The 16,123-nt window shown below is 32.8% G+C and overlaps 1 pseudogene across 1 annotated transcript in view; it reads left to right on the top strand.

The window, feature by feature from the left end:
* Positions 1-16,123, top strand: part of LOC143248734 (twitchin-like) — a 301,767-nt pseudogene that overhangs the window by 142,997 nt on the left and 142,647 nt on the right. Inside the window, exons 45-56 of the transcript XR_013027162.1 lie at positions 622-927; positions 1,156-1,458; positions 2,111-2,392; positions 2,818-3,118; positions 3,422-3,724; positions 4,433-4,714; positions 5,214-5,513; positions 9,192-9,494; positions 9,859-10,134; positions 10,358-10,561; positions 14,483-14,578; positions 15,579-15,881. The product of XR_013027162.1 is annotated as a twitchin-like (transcript). The remainder of the gene's footprint in view (positions 1-621; positions 928-1,155; positions 1,459-2,110; positions 2,393-2,817; positions 3,119-3,421; positions 3,725-4,432; positions 4,715-5,213; positions 5,514-9,191; positions 9,495-9,858; positions 10,135-10,357; positions 10,562-14,482; positions 14,579-15,578; positions 15,882-16,123) is intronic.

Genomic DNA, 16,123 nt, shown 5'->3' with positions numbered 1-16,123 from the left:
ATTTTGTTCCTTTAAAGTTTTATGAATTTATGAATACCCTTCCAAATGTGAAAGCCATTTTGAAACAAAAATACATTGATAGAAGTAACATTGAAACCATATTCATGTAAACATGCAAAACATGGATGATAACAAAGGAAGGTGAGAGAAAATTTGATGCAACTTAAATATTAGTTTTAAGAAGAATGTAGTAAACAGTACGGACTTCAAAGAAAGTAATGAGTAAGTACAAGCCAACAGAAGATGCATAATTATCAAAAAGATAAGATAGAGGCAAGATGGACATAGGAAATCTAAGTAACACAAAATTGTTGAGAACACCAGGGACAGAGGGAGATAGAAAGTCTTGATTGCCAATGTATTCATGCAGGCATGGCACTAGGGAAGAATAAGCAAATGGTTTTGGATATAGTTTTTTACCTTAAAATTCACCTCAATTTGAAATAAAGGGACTTACTTTATTTATTAATTAAAATTTTTATATTTAAAATCAAAAGTCATATCTTAGACATAATTTAGATTTAGTTTCTAACTTTTAAATATTTTTATGCTTCTGTATTCTTAGACATAATTTAGATTTAGTTTCTAACTTTTAAATATTTTTATGCTTCTGTATTCTAGACAAACCCTCTACTCCAGAAGGTCCTTTGGAGGTGTTAGATGTTCATGCTGAAGGATGTAAGCTGAAGTGGAACAAGCCAAAGGATGATGGTGGTCTTCCTCTGGATGGATATACGATTGAGAAGATGGATACTTCAACCAGTCGCTGGGTTCCTGTTGGCAGAGCTGACAAAGATAAACTAGAAATGACTGTCACCGGACTTCAACCTGGAAATAAGTACCAGTTTCGAGTGAAAGCTGTTAATGAAGAAGGAGAATCAGAACCATTAGAAACAGAAAGAACAACGCTTGCCAAGAATCCTTATGGTATGTTCTTATCTTTTATGCCTTATAAATCTCACAATATTTCAAGTAATTGTCATTGAACTGTTATAACCTTTTTTTTTGATTCTACTCAAAAATGTCAATATTTTGTCGAGTGTCAAGAATTAGTAGCAATATGAACTTGAAATTTATTATATTTACTGTGTAAAAAAAGCACTTAAATAAAAAACACTAGAAATAGTAGGTTTTGTAACATGTGCCTGTTCACAGATGTACCTGGACCTCCAGGACTCCCGAAGATCACTGACTATGATTCTGATTTTGTTCAACTTAACTGGGAAACCCCAATGAATGATGGTGGGGCACCAATTAATGGATACATTATTGAAAAGAAAGATAAATATAAAGTTAACTGGATATCTGCTACTGAGATCCAAGGAAACATTCCTCAAGGCAAGGTTAAGGGATTAAACGAAGGAGACAAATATGAATTCCGTGTCCGAGCTATCAATAAGGCAGGTTCTGGTGAACCTAGTGAGGCTACTCCCTCACATTTAGCAAAATCAAAGTTTTGTAAGTAATTTTGTTCATGTGTGTTTTCTAATTATGATTGGCATCTTGATGTTATGAGTAGTGTGCCTTTGGTTTGTTTTGACACTTTTAAGTTTAGTTAATTTTAAGAACATTTTTCTCTTGTTTCTGAACCTTCCAGGGAAAAGATATTCAATGTTATAGTATATTTAATGACATGCATAACGTAATCCCATTACACGAAGAATTAGTGTTGAACATAAGCCTGATTGTTACACAAATAATCAGTGTGTTTAACATAATTCTGACTATAACACAAAATATAATTTTTGGACATAGTCCTGACTGTTACACATAAAATTAGTGCTGAACATATGTTTGACTATTGCACAAAGAATCATTGTGTTGAATAGAATTCTAACTATTACAGAAAAAAAAAATATTTAACATGCTTATGTTTTGGTTATAAGTGATCAGTATGGTGTGTTGAACATGATCTCTGACCAGTACAGTGTGTTGCACATAATCCTGACCAGTACAGTGTGTTGCACATAATCTTGACCAGTGAATATGTTAAATATAATTCTGACCAGTACAGATGAATAAAGATAGTAAAGTTTATTAATTTTATATAAAAAGATGTTTAAAAGTGATCTTTAATATAATCTAATAAGTTATTTACTTTTCTTCTCAGTGAAACCTCGAATTGACCAATCGAATCTGAAAAATGTAACAGTAAAGGTAGGGCAAGTTGTAAACTTAGATGTGAATGTGATTGGTGAACCACCTCCCAAAGTTGAGTGGATGTTGAATGACAAAATCCTAGGCTCAAGTGACAGTTATAAGATTGACAGTGTGGATTATAACACCAAGTTCAGTATCTTACGTGCCACTCGCAAGGAAAGTGGCTTGTATAAGATTCTGGCAACCAACAGCAGTGGCAGTGATGAATGTGAAGTGGAAATCACCGTCTTAGGTTAGTGAGTTAGGTATAATGAGAAGCAAATAATTTAAAATGTTGACTTATTTTAATATCTACTTTTCTACAGCTGATCAGATAATTTATAAGTTACAAAATTATGGTTTGAGTGTGACAGGGCTTAGGGAGAGGGAAGACCTATTAAAGTTAGTAAAAGTATGATGGTATTTATGGTTGGCATATATGATAAACAAAATATGTCCATTTAGGACTTGTAATATTAATAATTATTAATTATTTGTGTGTGTGTGTGTAATTATGTAAAGCTGTACAATGGTCTAACTGTCCTGTGTTTACCACAGATGTTAAATGCAGTTTTTAGCATTGTAACTCTTCAGATTTAGTGCTTAGCCACTGGATAATGTTAATTTTTCAAGATGCATGTATTTTATGTCTACATTATTGTAATTTTATTACTGCAGGTAAACCAGGCAGGCCCAATGGTCCTCTTGAAGTGTCCAATGTTCACAAGGAAGGCTGCAAGCTGAAATGGCAGGAACCTGATGATGATGGAGGAGCACCAATAGAATGTTATGAGATTGAAAAGAAGGATGAAGACAGTGGCATATGGGTTCCAGCTGGGAAGTCCATACATCCAAACTTTGAGATTAGGAATCTGATCCCGGAAAAGAAATATCATTTTCGCGTAAGAGCAGTTAACAAAGAAGGAGATTCAGATGAACTGGAAACCTCCCTTGCTACTCTTGCTAAAAAATCCTTATGGTGTGTTTAAATAATGTTGATTTATTATTATAATTGTAATGCAGTTTGATAAAGAAAAGGGTACAGCAAAGACCTTTTGACCAAGCTTTGGGTTATAAAAATAACACACTTAAGCATGGTGTTGTTATTTTTGTAATTTATATCCTATAATTTATCAAAGATTACTTTAGTTGCAGATAATGAATGTAGCAGTTATAAGAAGTTGACCACATGTCCTATAATTTATCAGAGAATGCTTTAGTTGCAGGTAATGTTTTGTACTTTCTCGAAAGTAGTTACAAGAGGTTGACCACAATTTTTCAGATGAGCCAGGAAAGCCTGGACGTCCAGAACCTGTGGACTGGGACAAAGACCATATTGATCTAAAGTGGACAGCACCAGCAAGTGATGGAGGATCTCCTATAACTGGATATATTATTGAAAAGAAAAAGAAAGGTTCCCATAAATGGCAGAAGGGTAAACTTCTTTCAGGAGACAAGACAACAGCTACTGTAACAGATATTGAAGAGGGAGATGTGTATGAGTTAAAGGTCATTGCTGTAAATAAAGCTGGACTAAGTGAACCAAGTGATTCATCCAAATATGTTGTTGCAAAACCAAGGTTCTGTAAGTGTAACATTAAACTTGTATTTTCTTAGAAAAACGTTTTTTTTTTTTACAGTTTATTGTGAGACTTGCATATTATAACCTGAATTATACATTTAAGAATTTATAATTAAATTATAAATTTAAGAAGTACATTTTTCTTAATTAAGAACATTTTTATATATTTTTTCTGCCCTGTAAAAAGTGTTTGTATGTATGCTGAAGTTCAGATTTAATTTATCTTGACATAATATAGTTTGTTATTGTTTTTAAAGACCAGTCCAGTTTGCAGATGATTATACAATATCCTATTGCCATTGTAACTATTTTTTTTCATCTTAAAAAAGAAAGTTTCAGTATTAGTTAAAAATTCTTAATTTTGCATTCTTTGATGTAGTATTTATGTAATGGAGAATTATTAAATTCTAAAGAACACCCTGGGATTTTGTTAATGTATGCTAACAAATAGAAATCCAGAAATGTACACCTTTTTTAGTTATTTTTGTTCTATAAACCAGTGTCAAAGTCCCCCTTTATATTTTAAAAGTTATATACCTGCATTACAAACATCTTATTTGTTTGTATAACTTTTATTAGTTAAAACGTCTATGTTGTATTTTTAATGTTTTATATATATGCATTACAAATATCTTATTTGTTTGTACATCTTTTAATGTTTAAAATATATAATGTGTGTTCTGTACTCTGTGTGACTTTTCTGACTTACAGTGGCCCCATACATTGACCGTACAGATCTTAAGAATGTAGTGGTTCATTCTGGTCAGGCTGTAAGGTTTGATGTGAACATAAAAGGTGAGCCTCCTCCAAATGTTGCCTGGATTTTTAATGAGCAACAAATCCAGTCCTCGGGTCATTTAACAATAGCAACCGAAAATTACCATACACAGTTTGTGCTCACCAAGGCTAAGAGAAAAAATTCTGGAAAATATACAATTATAGCCCAAAATGATTCTGGAAAAGATGAAGTAACTGTGGATGTCACCATAATAAGTAAGCAGTATATTAATTGTTCAGTATATGTAGTGCAACACAGATAAGTTTATAAATTCAGAGTCTAAACTCTCAATTAGTAAATAGTTGTCTAAAGAGATCAATACCAGTAAATTCTACATTGAATTTGTGTTCATTAGTTTTCCAAGAGGCTTAACACTTCAATTTCTGTAGATGTTTATGAAATGTTAGTGATTAAAATTAATTTTTAATTTTTTTAAGCAGTCTTAATTTACTGTTAACTAACTAACTTAACCATTGTTACATTCATAATAAATTACCTTGTTAATAATTTTAATAAACTGAAGAGTTTTTGCATTTCTAAGTTATTTAATGATGTGTTATTTATTAAATACATAATGTAACACCATTTAATAATTTGCACTGACAAGTATTGTAATGTTAATAAGCACCTAGTCAGTAGCTCTAACTTTTTGCTGTTTTTCATTTAAAAGTATATGTATTTGTTTTAATCAATGTGTTTTATTCTTGTTTTAAGGTAAACCTGGTATACCTAAAGGACCACTTCAAGTTTCTGATGTACATGCAGAAGGTTGTATGCTGAAATGGGACAAACCAGAAGATGATGGAGGAGAGCCAGTCCAACAGTACCTTGTTGAGAAGATGGACATTGAAACTGCACGCTGGGTGCTTGTTACAACAACAAGGGAACCAGAAGCAGAGGTTACTGGCTTAATACCTAGCAAAGAGTACAAATTTAGAGTGAAAGCTGTGAATTCTGAAGGAGAATCTGATGCTCTGGAGACAGAAACAACAGTCCTAGCAAAGAATCCTTATGGTATGTTGAAAGTTTAGATTCTAGTGTATTAAAAGTGAAGGAAATATATATAGTACACATACATTTCCTCTATTCATACCTGTAGACTTGTGTATTATCCTCTCTTCATACCTGTAGACTTGTGTATTATCTTTTAATACTGAAAATGAAAATTTTTAGCATATCTTTATTATGTTAGTCAGATACCTATTCTTACAATTTCATTGTTATCATAGTTTATAAATTTTCTTTAAATTCTGAAAATAATAAATCATACCTGATGGAGACCCAGATTTTCTATTACTGAAGCTAGATTTATGGACATTGTTATCTTGGAGAGTATATGAAATATTACTTTGTGAAACTGTTATGTTGGAGAATGTTATCTTAGAGTGTTAGGAAGCTGGCTTTGTTAATGCAGTTAGTTATCTTGGAGAATATAATGAAACTAGTTCTGTGAAAGATAGTTATCATTGAGGGTTTAGGGAAGCTTTATGATCATTGAGAAGGATATGAAGAACATCTCCAAGTCAGAGATTCTCACTATCTTTTCAACCAAGGCGTTTCCACGTTATGTGGCCTTAAGATGCAGAACAGTTATCCATTCATGCTCTCAGCTGCTGGAGTATATATCTACTGATAGAGACTTACCCACTCAACTTCCTTCTAGTAAAGAGAAACAGCATATTCATAAATTGAAAGGCTCTCCACCTAAGTAATATTGGCCACTTTGATACAATGGAACTGTCAAGATTTTCATTCTAATCTGGGTGACATTGAGGTTTTGATTGTTTTCTATCATCTTCTATCTTTCCTTACAGGAAACATTCCTTAAGCCTCTCAATACAGTCACCCTTCAGCAGTTTTCTTTATACTGGAATGACAGGTTCTGTGATAGATGAGTGCATGTAGCAGTGGTGCTTGTGTTCAGCCAGAACATGCTCACCCTGTCTTTGCTAATCAATACACCCTTGGATGCCATAGCCATCCACATTTCCTTGGGTTGTACCATCAGTGTATGTTCTCTCTACCTTTTACGTGCCTCTTGTTGAGACTTATGATCAGTCAGACCTTGGTGCTCTTGTTTAACAGTTGCCATGTCTCATTTTAATTCTGGGAGATCTTAATGGACACAATCCTATCTGGGGTGGTGCTGATGTTGATGGGATGTGTCATTTCATGGAACATATGCTTTTGGATCACAACCTTTTATTCTTCATTTCTGGGTATTGTACTTATTTTCATGCACCTAGGTAATCTGTTACTGCCATTGATCTATCTATTTATTTGACTTAACTTTTCTTGGAGGTTTGACATTTACCCATGGGAACGTGATCTTCTTCCTCTCATTTTGAGGGAAATTAGCTGTGGTGAATGCCACTTGACCCATGTGTCTTGGTGAAAGTAGGACAAGGCCAACTGGCTCCCTTTCACCGCTCTCTCAGAACTCTATTCGTCGTCTATCTGCCGTCAATAGATGACTGCTTGATAGCAGTGATTGTATAGTCCAGGCAGCTGTTCAGTCTATTCCTAAGACTTCTACACATTTCCTTTGGTATCTTTGTTCATGATGGAGTCCTGTGTGTTAGGAATCACTCATTTCGGTTGTATGTCCATTTACACATTTTTATTGTGTACTGTACTGGACAGGCAATTCCAAGTCTGTGTGTGTTCGACACTTCCTTGTTCTCTTCCACATGAAATTGTAGTCCCTTAGGGCTGGATCTTGAGTTTTATACTTTTGAGTATAAGACTAATGCTATCATTGACATCTTGAATCAATCGTCGAACCTCAGATTTACTGAGCAGCAGCTTTGCACTGCCCTCAATCCCATGTTGAAATGAACCACACCAAACAGTTTTACCTTTTCTTTCTTTAAAACCATTTGTATTTTGTTTTTGCCACCAATGGAGTATACACCCCAATTCCAAGTTCTGTCTCCTTAGTAGTATTGTTCTTCCTGTGGTCCTTGAGCCAAAGTTCTTGGGGCTTATCTTTGATCATAAGCTTACATTTATCCCTCACATCGAGAAGCTACTTGCTAGGTGTAAGAGGGCATTAAACATTGACCTGCTTTCCAACAGCAGGAAGAGAGGAAACTGGACTATGGGTCTCAGGTTTATAGTTCTGCTAGAACCTTAGCTTTGAAGATGCTAGACCCCATTCATCTGGGTGTTTAGTTTTGCACAGGCTTTCCACACTTCTCCAGTCCATAGTTTTACATTGAGTTCCACAGACCTCCACTGTTTGTAACTTTCTTTGCAGTATGCTTCTAAACTTTGATCCTTACCACAGCATCCCACCTGTGGTTTTGTTTTCTTTCCTCAGTGGGCTCTGCCCTTTCAGAATAAATGGCCTGCCATTCTTCCTTTTGATCTTTATAGCCATGCACAGCTGGATGAATTGGGTGCATCATTGGATGACATTTCTGTCTTCAGTGATCAGCTTATCCCACCGTGGCTTATTACCCTTCCTACTTGTGACCTTTCTTTGAGTCATCTGAAGAAGGCAGATATTCCTGACTGGAAGTACCTTCTTCTGTTTGCTGAACATCTTTTGAACCATTCTTCTATTCCTGTTTATATGAATGGTTTGAAATTGGTGACTCTGTGGGATTTGCCATGGTTTCTTGTGGCTTGGTTGTTGCTCACAGGATCTTCTCTACAGTTTGTGTGTTCATTTGTTCTGGATAACATATAAGCTATGTAGTACAGAGATTGTACTATTTATACAGACTCTCTTAGCTTTCTACTGGCCCTGGAATTGCTTCATGTTAATTCTTACCCTCTTCTCTAGAAATTTTGAAAATGACCGGTCCATTTTTCTTTTTCTGTCCAGTTCTTCTGGATGCTAAGCCACATTAGTATTTGCAGAAATGCATTTGCTGACACAGCAGCTGAGTTTGTTTGCTATGGTGCTATCACACTCATGTCTGTCTCATGCATGGACTGTGGTCCTGTATTCAAATCTTGGCTTTGCGCCAATTGGTAGTTGATGTGGAGTGAGCAATGTGACAACAAGCTTTTCCAGATCAACCTTCTGTTCTTTGGCTGTCTTTTTTCCATAAGGATTGGAAGGAGGAAGTTGTCCTGGTTAAGCTGTGCATTGGTCACAGTTTTTTAACCCAATGTTTTCCTTTATCTGCGACTGATCCACCAGTGTATGGCCTTTGCAATACTCAAGTCACAGTAGTCCACATTTCACTGTTGTGCTTTCATTACAGCTCAGTATAATGGCATCATTTTAGTCATATCTTTCCATGGATTTACCCCAGACATTGGCAATGGAGTCACTTTTCAACTTACTTTTGTTTTTAGATTTTTATGGACTATTGGCTCTTTTAATTCTTCTTAAGTTTTTACCTGTTTTTGGAACTTTATTTGGTTTTTAGCTTGATTTGTTTTTTTTATCTTGCAAAATATTTTACTTTTGTGTTTTTACAACTTGTTTGCTGCAGATTACCTTGTTGCTTTGAGCCTTAAACCACCAACCAACCTACAGCTTTGCTAATACATTTATCTTGGAGAGTGTTGGAAAGCTGGCTTTGTGAATACTGTTATCTGGTAGATATAAAAAAGCTAGCTTATTTTGGAAGGTGTTGTAAAACTATTTAGTTATATATGTGTATACACATCCTTTTAATCTATTGGAATTTCAAACATGTAACATTATTTAAAATATTTATTTCTAATATTCAGATGAACCAGATAAACCGGGGAAACCTTCTTCTAAAAACTGGGACAAACACTTAGTGGATCTTGTTTGGAGCCCACCAAAGAGTGATGGAGGTGCACCAATAACTAGCTATGTGATAGAGAAAAAGGATAAGTTTAGCACCAAGTGGCAAAAAGCAACAGAAATCATTGGAGAAAAATGTGAGGCTCGTGTTACTGATCTTATGGAGAATGTGGATTATCAGTTTAGGGTTCGAGCAATCAATAAAGCTGGTCCTGGCAATCCTAGTGATCCTTCAGATATTATCACTACCAAGCCTCGATTTTGTGAGTGAAGTAATTAGATATTTTTAAAAATGTTTTTTCACAACTTTTTCTGCTTAACTACTCTTAATATAAAAAAGAATATGAGTATTTAATAATATAATCAGAGGCGTGATTTTCGTTTCAAAATGAAATTATTTTTAATTTTTAGTGTTCTAAAAGTAGTTATTATTGTATGGTATATAATTAAGATATTGTTCACTTATAAATCCTATAATTTTAATATTTATTTCATCAAAAACGTAGGATAAATTATGTAATATTGTATAAATGGTAAACAACTTCTTCTTAAAAATTTTGTTCATTGTAAATTTAAAATTTGTTTTGTGATTTATTCTGATAAACTTGGTGCATATAACATTTATAGTGGCACCTAAACTTGAGAAGATGCGAGATCTGAAAGTTCATGCTGGACAGACAATTAAATTTAATGTGAAGGTCATTGGTGAGCCGACACCCAGAAAATCGTGGCGACTCGGTGAAACGGAACTGATGTCAGATGGCCACATCACAATTGAAAGTGAAACAGAGAAGGCTTTGCTGGTTATCAATAATGCCCAGCGTAAGGATTCTGGATGTTACTCTTTGATAGCTGAGAATTCTTCAGGGAAAGATGAAACATCTGCTGAAGTAATAGTGTTAGGTGAGTTAATATGTAATCTGGTATCATCTTAGAAAGTAAATTTTGTATAAAAGAGTTTAGAAAAGATAAAGTCACTGCTGAAGTAAATACTATAGGTGATTTAGTTTAAAGTGTAAATCATCTTTGCTCCAGTATCACATTTGAGGTAAGACTATGAATTTTGAAAGGAAAAATAAATATCCTGAAAAATTAAGTCTGACCTAACAGAACTTTCTTGTTACAGATAAACCAGCACCTCCAGAGGCTCCGTTGGAAGTGTCCGGTGTGCATGCTGAAGGCTGTAGATTAAAGTGGAACCCACCAAAGGATGATGGTGGGGAACCTTTGGATCACTATGGGGTGGACAAAATGGATACTGAAACTGGACGGTGGTTACCTGTTGGTCGCACCAGCAAACTTGAAATGGATGTGGGTAACTTAACAGCAGGTGTGCCTGAAACTTTGCATATCCTTTTTTTTCACGATTCCTAACAGGGTAACTTAATTACCAGTGTGTCTGAAACTTTGTATATCTTTTTTTTCATGATTCCTAACAGGGAAACTTAATTACCAGTGTGTCTCAAGCTTTGTATATCATTTTTTTCATGATTCCTAACAGGATAACTTAATTACTAGTGTGTCTGAAACTTTGTATGTTGTTTTTTTTTCATGATTCCTAACAGGATAACTTAATTACTAGTGTGTCTGAAACATTGTATATCATTTTTTTTCATGATGCCTAACAGGATAACTTAATTACAAGTGTGTCTGAAGCTTTGTATATTTTTTTTTTCTTAATTCCTAACATGGTAACTTAATTACTAGTGTGTCTGAAGCTTTGTATATCATTTTTTTTCTGATTCCTAACAGGATAACTTAATTACTAGTGTGTCTGAAACTTTGTATATCATTTTTTTTTCATGATTCCTAACAAGGTAACTTAATTACTACTGTGTCTGAAGCTTTGTATATCATTTTTTTTCATGATTCCTAACAGGATAACTTAATTACCAGTGTGTCTGAAGCTTTGTACATCATTTTTTTTCATGATTCCTAACAGGATAACTTAATTACAAGTGTGTCTGAAGCTTTGTATATTTTTTTTTTCTTAATTCCTAACATGGTAACTTAATTACTAGTGTGTCTGAAGCTTTGTATATCATTTTTTTTCTGATTCCTAACAGGATAACTTAATTACTAGTGTGTCTGAAACTTTGTATATCATTTTTTTTTCATGATTCCTAACAAGGTAACTTAATTACTACTGTGTCTGAAGCTTTGTATATCATTTTTTTTCATGATTCCTAACAGGATAACTTAAGTAGCAGTGTGTCTGAAGCTTTGTATATCATTTTTTTTCATGATTCCTAACAGGATAACTTAATTACTAGTGTGTCTGAAGCTTTGTATATCATTTTTTTTCATGATTCCTAACAGGATAACTTAATTACTAGTGTGTCTGAAGCTTTGTATATCATTTTTTTTCATGATTCCTAATAGGATAACTTAATTACTAATGTGTTTGAAGCTTTGTATATCATTTTTTTTCATGATTACTAACAGGATAACTTAATTACTAGTGTGTCTGAAGCTTTGTATATCATTTTTTTTCATGATTCCTAACATGGTAACTTAATTACCAGTGTGTCTGAAGCTTTGTATATCTTTTTTTTTTTTTCCATGATTCCTAACAGGATAACTTAATTACTAGTGTGTCTGAAGCTTTGTATATCTTTTTTTTTCTTTCTTAATTCCTAACATGGTAACTTAATTACTAGTGTGTCTGAAACTTTGTATATCATTTTTTTTTCATGATTTCTAACAGGATAACTTAATTACTAGTGTGTCTGAAGCTTTGTATATCATTTTTTTTTCATGATTCCTAACAGGATAACTTAATTACTAGTGTGTCTGAAGCTTTGTATATCATTTTTTTTCATGATTCTTAACAGGATAACTTAATTACTGGTGTGTCTGAAGCTTTGTATATCATTTTTTTTCATGATTCCTAACAGGGTAACTTAATTACTAGTGTGTCTGAAACTTTGTATATCATTTTTTTTTCATGATTCTTAACAGGATAACTTAATTACTAGTGTGTCTGAAGCTTTGTATATCATTTTCTTTTCATGATTCCTAACAGGATAACTTAATTACCGGTGTGTTTGAAGCTTTGTATATCATTTTTTTTCATGATTCCTAAGAGGATAACTTAATTACAAGTGTGTCTGAAGCTTTGTATATTTTTTTTTCTTAATTCCTAACATGGTAACTTAATTATTAGTGTGTCTGAAGCTTTGTATATCATTTTTTTTCATGATTCTTAACAGGATAACTTAATTACTAGTGTGTCTGAAGCTTTGTATATCATTTTTTTTCATGATTCCTAATAGGATAACTTAATTACTAATGTGTTTGAAGCTTTGTATATCATTTTTTTTTCATGATTACTAACAGGATAACTTAATTACTAGTGTGTCTGAAGCTTTGTATATCATTTTTTTTCATGATTCCTAACATGGTAACTTAATTACCAGTGTGTCTGAAGCTTTGTATATCTTTTTTTTTTCATGATTCCTAACAGGATAACTTAATTACTAGTGTGTCTGAAGCTTTGTACATCATTTTTTTTCATGATTCCAAACAGGATAACTTAATTACCGGTGTGTCTGAAGCTTTGTATATCATTTTTTTTCATGATTCCTAACAGGATAACTTAATTACTAATGTGTTTGAAGCTTTGTATATCATTTTTTTTCATGATTACTAACAGGATAACTTAATTACTAGTGTGTCTGAAGCTTTGTATATCTTTTTTTTTCTTTCTTAATTCCTAACATGGTAACTTAATTACTAGTGTGTCTGAAACTTTGTATATCATTTTTTTTTCATGATTCCTAACAGGATAACTTAATTACTAGTGTGTCTGAAGCTTTGTATATCATTTTTTTTCATGATTCTTAACAGGATAACTTAATTACTGGTGTGTCTGAAGCTTTGTATATCATTTTTTTTCATGATTCCTAACAGGGTAACTTAATTACTAGTGTGTCTGAAACTTTGTATATCATTTTTTTTCATGATTCTTAACAGGATAACTTAATTACTAGTGTGTCTGAAGCTTTGTATATCATTTTTTTTTCATGATTCCTAACAGGATAACTTAATTACTAGTGTGTCTGAAGCTTTGTACATCATTTTTTTTCATGATTCCAAACAGGATAACTTAATTACCGGTGTGTCTGAAGCTTTTTATATCATTTTTTTTCATGATTCCCTAGGATAGCTTAATTACTAATGTGTTTGAAGCTTTGTATATCATTTTTTTTTCATGATTACTAACAGGATAACTTAATTACTAGTGTGTCTGAAACTTTGTATATCATTTTTTTTTCATGATTCCTAACAGGATAACTTAATTACCAGTGTGTTTGAAGCTTTGTATATCATTTTTTTTCATGATTCCTAAGAGGATAACTTAATTACAAGTGTGTCTGAAGCTTTGTATATATTTTTTTCTTAATTCCTAACATGGTAACTTAATTACTAGTGTGTCTGAAGCTTTGTATATCATTTTTTTTCATGATTCCTAACAGGTTAACTTAATTACTAGTGTGTCTGAAGCTTTGTATATCTTTTTTTTTTCTTAATTCTTAACATTGTAACTTAATTACTAGTGTGTCTGAAGCTTTGTATAACATTTTTTTTTCTGATTCCTAACAGGATAACTTAATTACTAGTGTGTCTGAAACTTTGTATATCATTTTTTTTCATGATTTCTAACAGGATAACTTAATTACTAATGTGTCTGAAACTTTGTATATCTTTTTTTTTCATGATTCCTAACAGGGTAACTTAATTACTACTGTGTCTGAAGCTTTGTATATCATTTTTTTTCGTGATTCCTAACAGGATAACTTAATTACTAGTTGTCTGAAACTTTATATATCATTTTTTTGTCATGATTCCTAACAGGATAACTTAATTACTAGTGTGTCTGAAACTTTGTATATCATTTCCCTACGTGTTTTGTAATGGTCTTAAAAACATTAGCTACATTCAATAAATGTATAAAGTGATCACTAAAAATTTGTTTTATTTGAAATAATTCTGAAGTGTGACAGGTAAAATTAACATATTGATTAGAATCTATTCATGAATATACATAAATACTTCATGAACCTTTTCAAATCTGTAGTTTTATTATTCATTGGCATTTTAATTGATAAGTTTATACTAGTTTTATATTACATTGTTTTTATAACTATATCTAGATGTATGAATATATTTTCACAGCAGAACTCTAGTATTTAGATTGGTAGAAAGGCATGAGCATCTGTCATCAGTGTTATTCTTACTGAAATTATAGGACATGAGTACAGATTCAGGGTAAAAGCTGTCAATGCTGAAGGAGAATCTGAACCTCTGGTGGCAGAAAAATCAGTTGTAGCAAAGGATCCATTTGGTTAGTTCAGTGTAAAAATATTACCTTTTTCTAAAATGTTTTTTTAACTGGTACATCTATTTATTTAAGCACTCTTTTTAAATACTACTACTTTATAATGCTGTAAAATATTCCTAACATTAATATTGTTAAAATTAATGTTTAATCCTATGATGCAGACTTAACTAAGTGTATATAATTAAAGAAATATAATTTATTAATGCATATTTAATTTTTGTAATATGACCTTATTTGTGGTTAGAGTTTAGCTGTCTTTAATTAATTTCATGAAGTTTATGCAAACATTAGTGCTAACATTTTATACAGAACTTTGTTTAGAGCCATATACTGGTTTATAATTCTTTCTTATAAATAAGAAATTATAATAAGCAATTTCTTACTGTTTTGAACCTTACCTGAAGCATATGTATAACAATCATCTTTCTAACATAACCAGTGGTGGGCCTGGTATGGCCAAGTGATTGGAGAGCTTGACTGGTAACCTGAGGGTTGTAGGTTTGAATCCCCATCCCAACAAACATGCTTGCTCTTTCAGTCTTGAGGACATTAGAATGTGATGGTAAATCTCACTATTTATTGGTAAAAGAATTGCCCAAGAGTTGGTTATGTGTGGTGATGATGGTGATGACTAGCTTCCTTCTCTCTGGTCTTACACTGCTAAATTAGGGACAGGTAGCACGGATAGCCCTCGTGTAGCTTTATGCAAAATTTAAAACAAACAAACAAAACATGATCAGTTGCCACATCAACCATGATCCAAATGGGGAGAAAACTTTCTGTAGCAGTTTCATAATTAAAACACTATATTACTGAATCTTTAAGTACTATAAGAACAGAACAGAAAAGGATTTTAAAAAAGTTATTAAATATGCCATAAACCAGACTACTTTTTAGATTTTAGGTGTAATAATATATCATATATTATTTAATATCATAGTGTCGTTTTAAAACACGTTTTAATGTATATTATTCAAACCAAACTTTTTCATCTATAACAAAGATCCTCCAGGTCAACCAGGAACACCTGAAATTAAGGACTGGGATAAAGAACATGTGGATCTTAAATGGGCTCCACCTTTCAAAGATGGTGGTGCTCCAATAAAAAGTTATATAATTGAAAGAAAAGAAAAGTTTGAAACCCGCTGGGCAAAAGTAGCTGTAATTGATGGCAATGTGTGTGAAGGTCGCATACAAGATCTGATTCCTGGCGACACCTACCAGTTTCGTGTTCGAGCTGTAAATACTGCAGGACCTGGTGACTCTAGTGAGGCCTCAAAACCTGTTGTTGCCAAGCCTAGAAAATGTAAGGATTTGTTTTTATTTATAAATTCTACTATTGTTGAGTAACTGGCTGTAATATCATTAAGTTACTTATTTTATTATCTCTACATTGGTGATTTCAATAGCATTATGTTGCTGGTTTTAATATCATTAAGTAATTAGTTTGAATTTCCTTCACTTAGTGGTTTTAACCATTTCATTGTGGCTGGTTCATATATTTCCCAGTGCTTTCCCCTGCTTATGCTGCAGTTGGGACAAATGCTT

This window comes from Tachypleus tridentatus, chromosome 4, assembly GCF_004210375.1.
Source record: "Tachypleus tridentatus isolate NWPU-2018 chromosome 4, ASM421037v1, whole genome shotgun sequence".
Taxonomy (NCBI): domain Eukaryota; kingdom Metazoa; phylum Arthropoda; class Merostomata; order Xiphosura; family Limulidae; genus Tachypleus; species Tachypleus tridentatus.
Note: the sequence above shows the minus strand (reverse complement) of the source record. Positions and strands in the feature narration are given on the sequence as shown.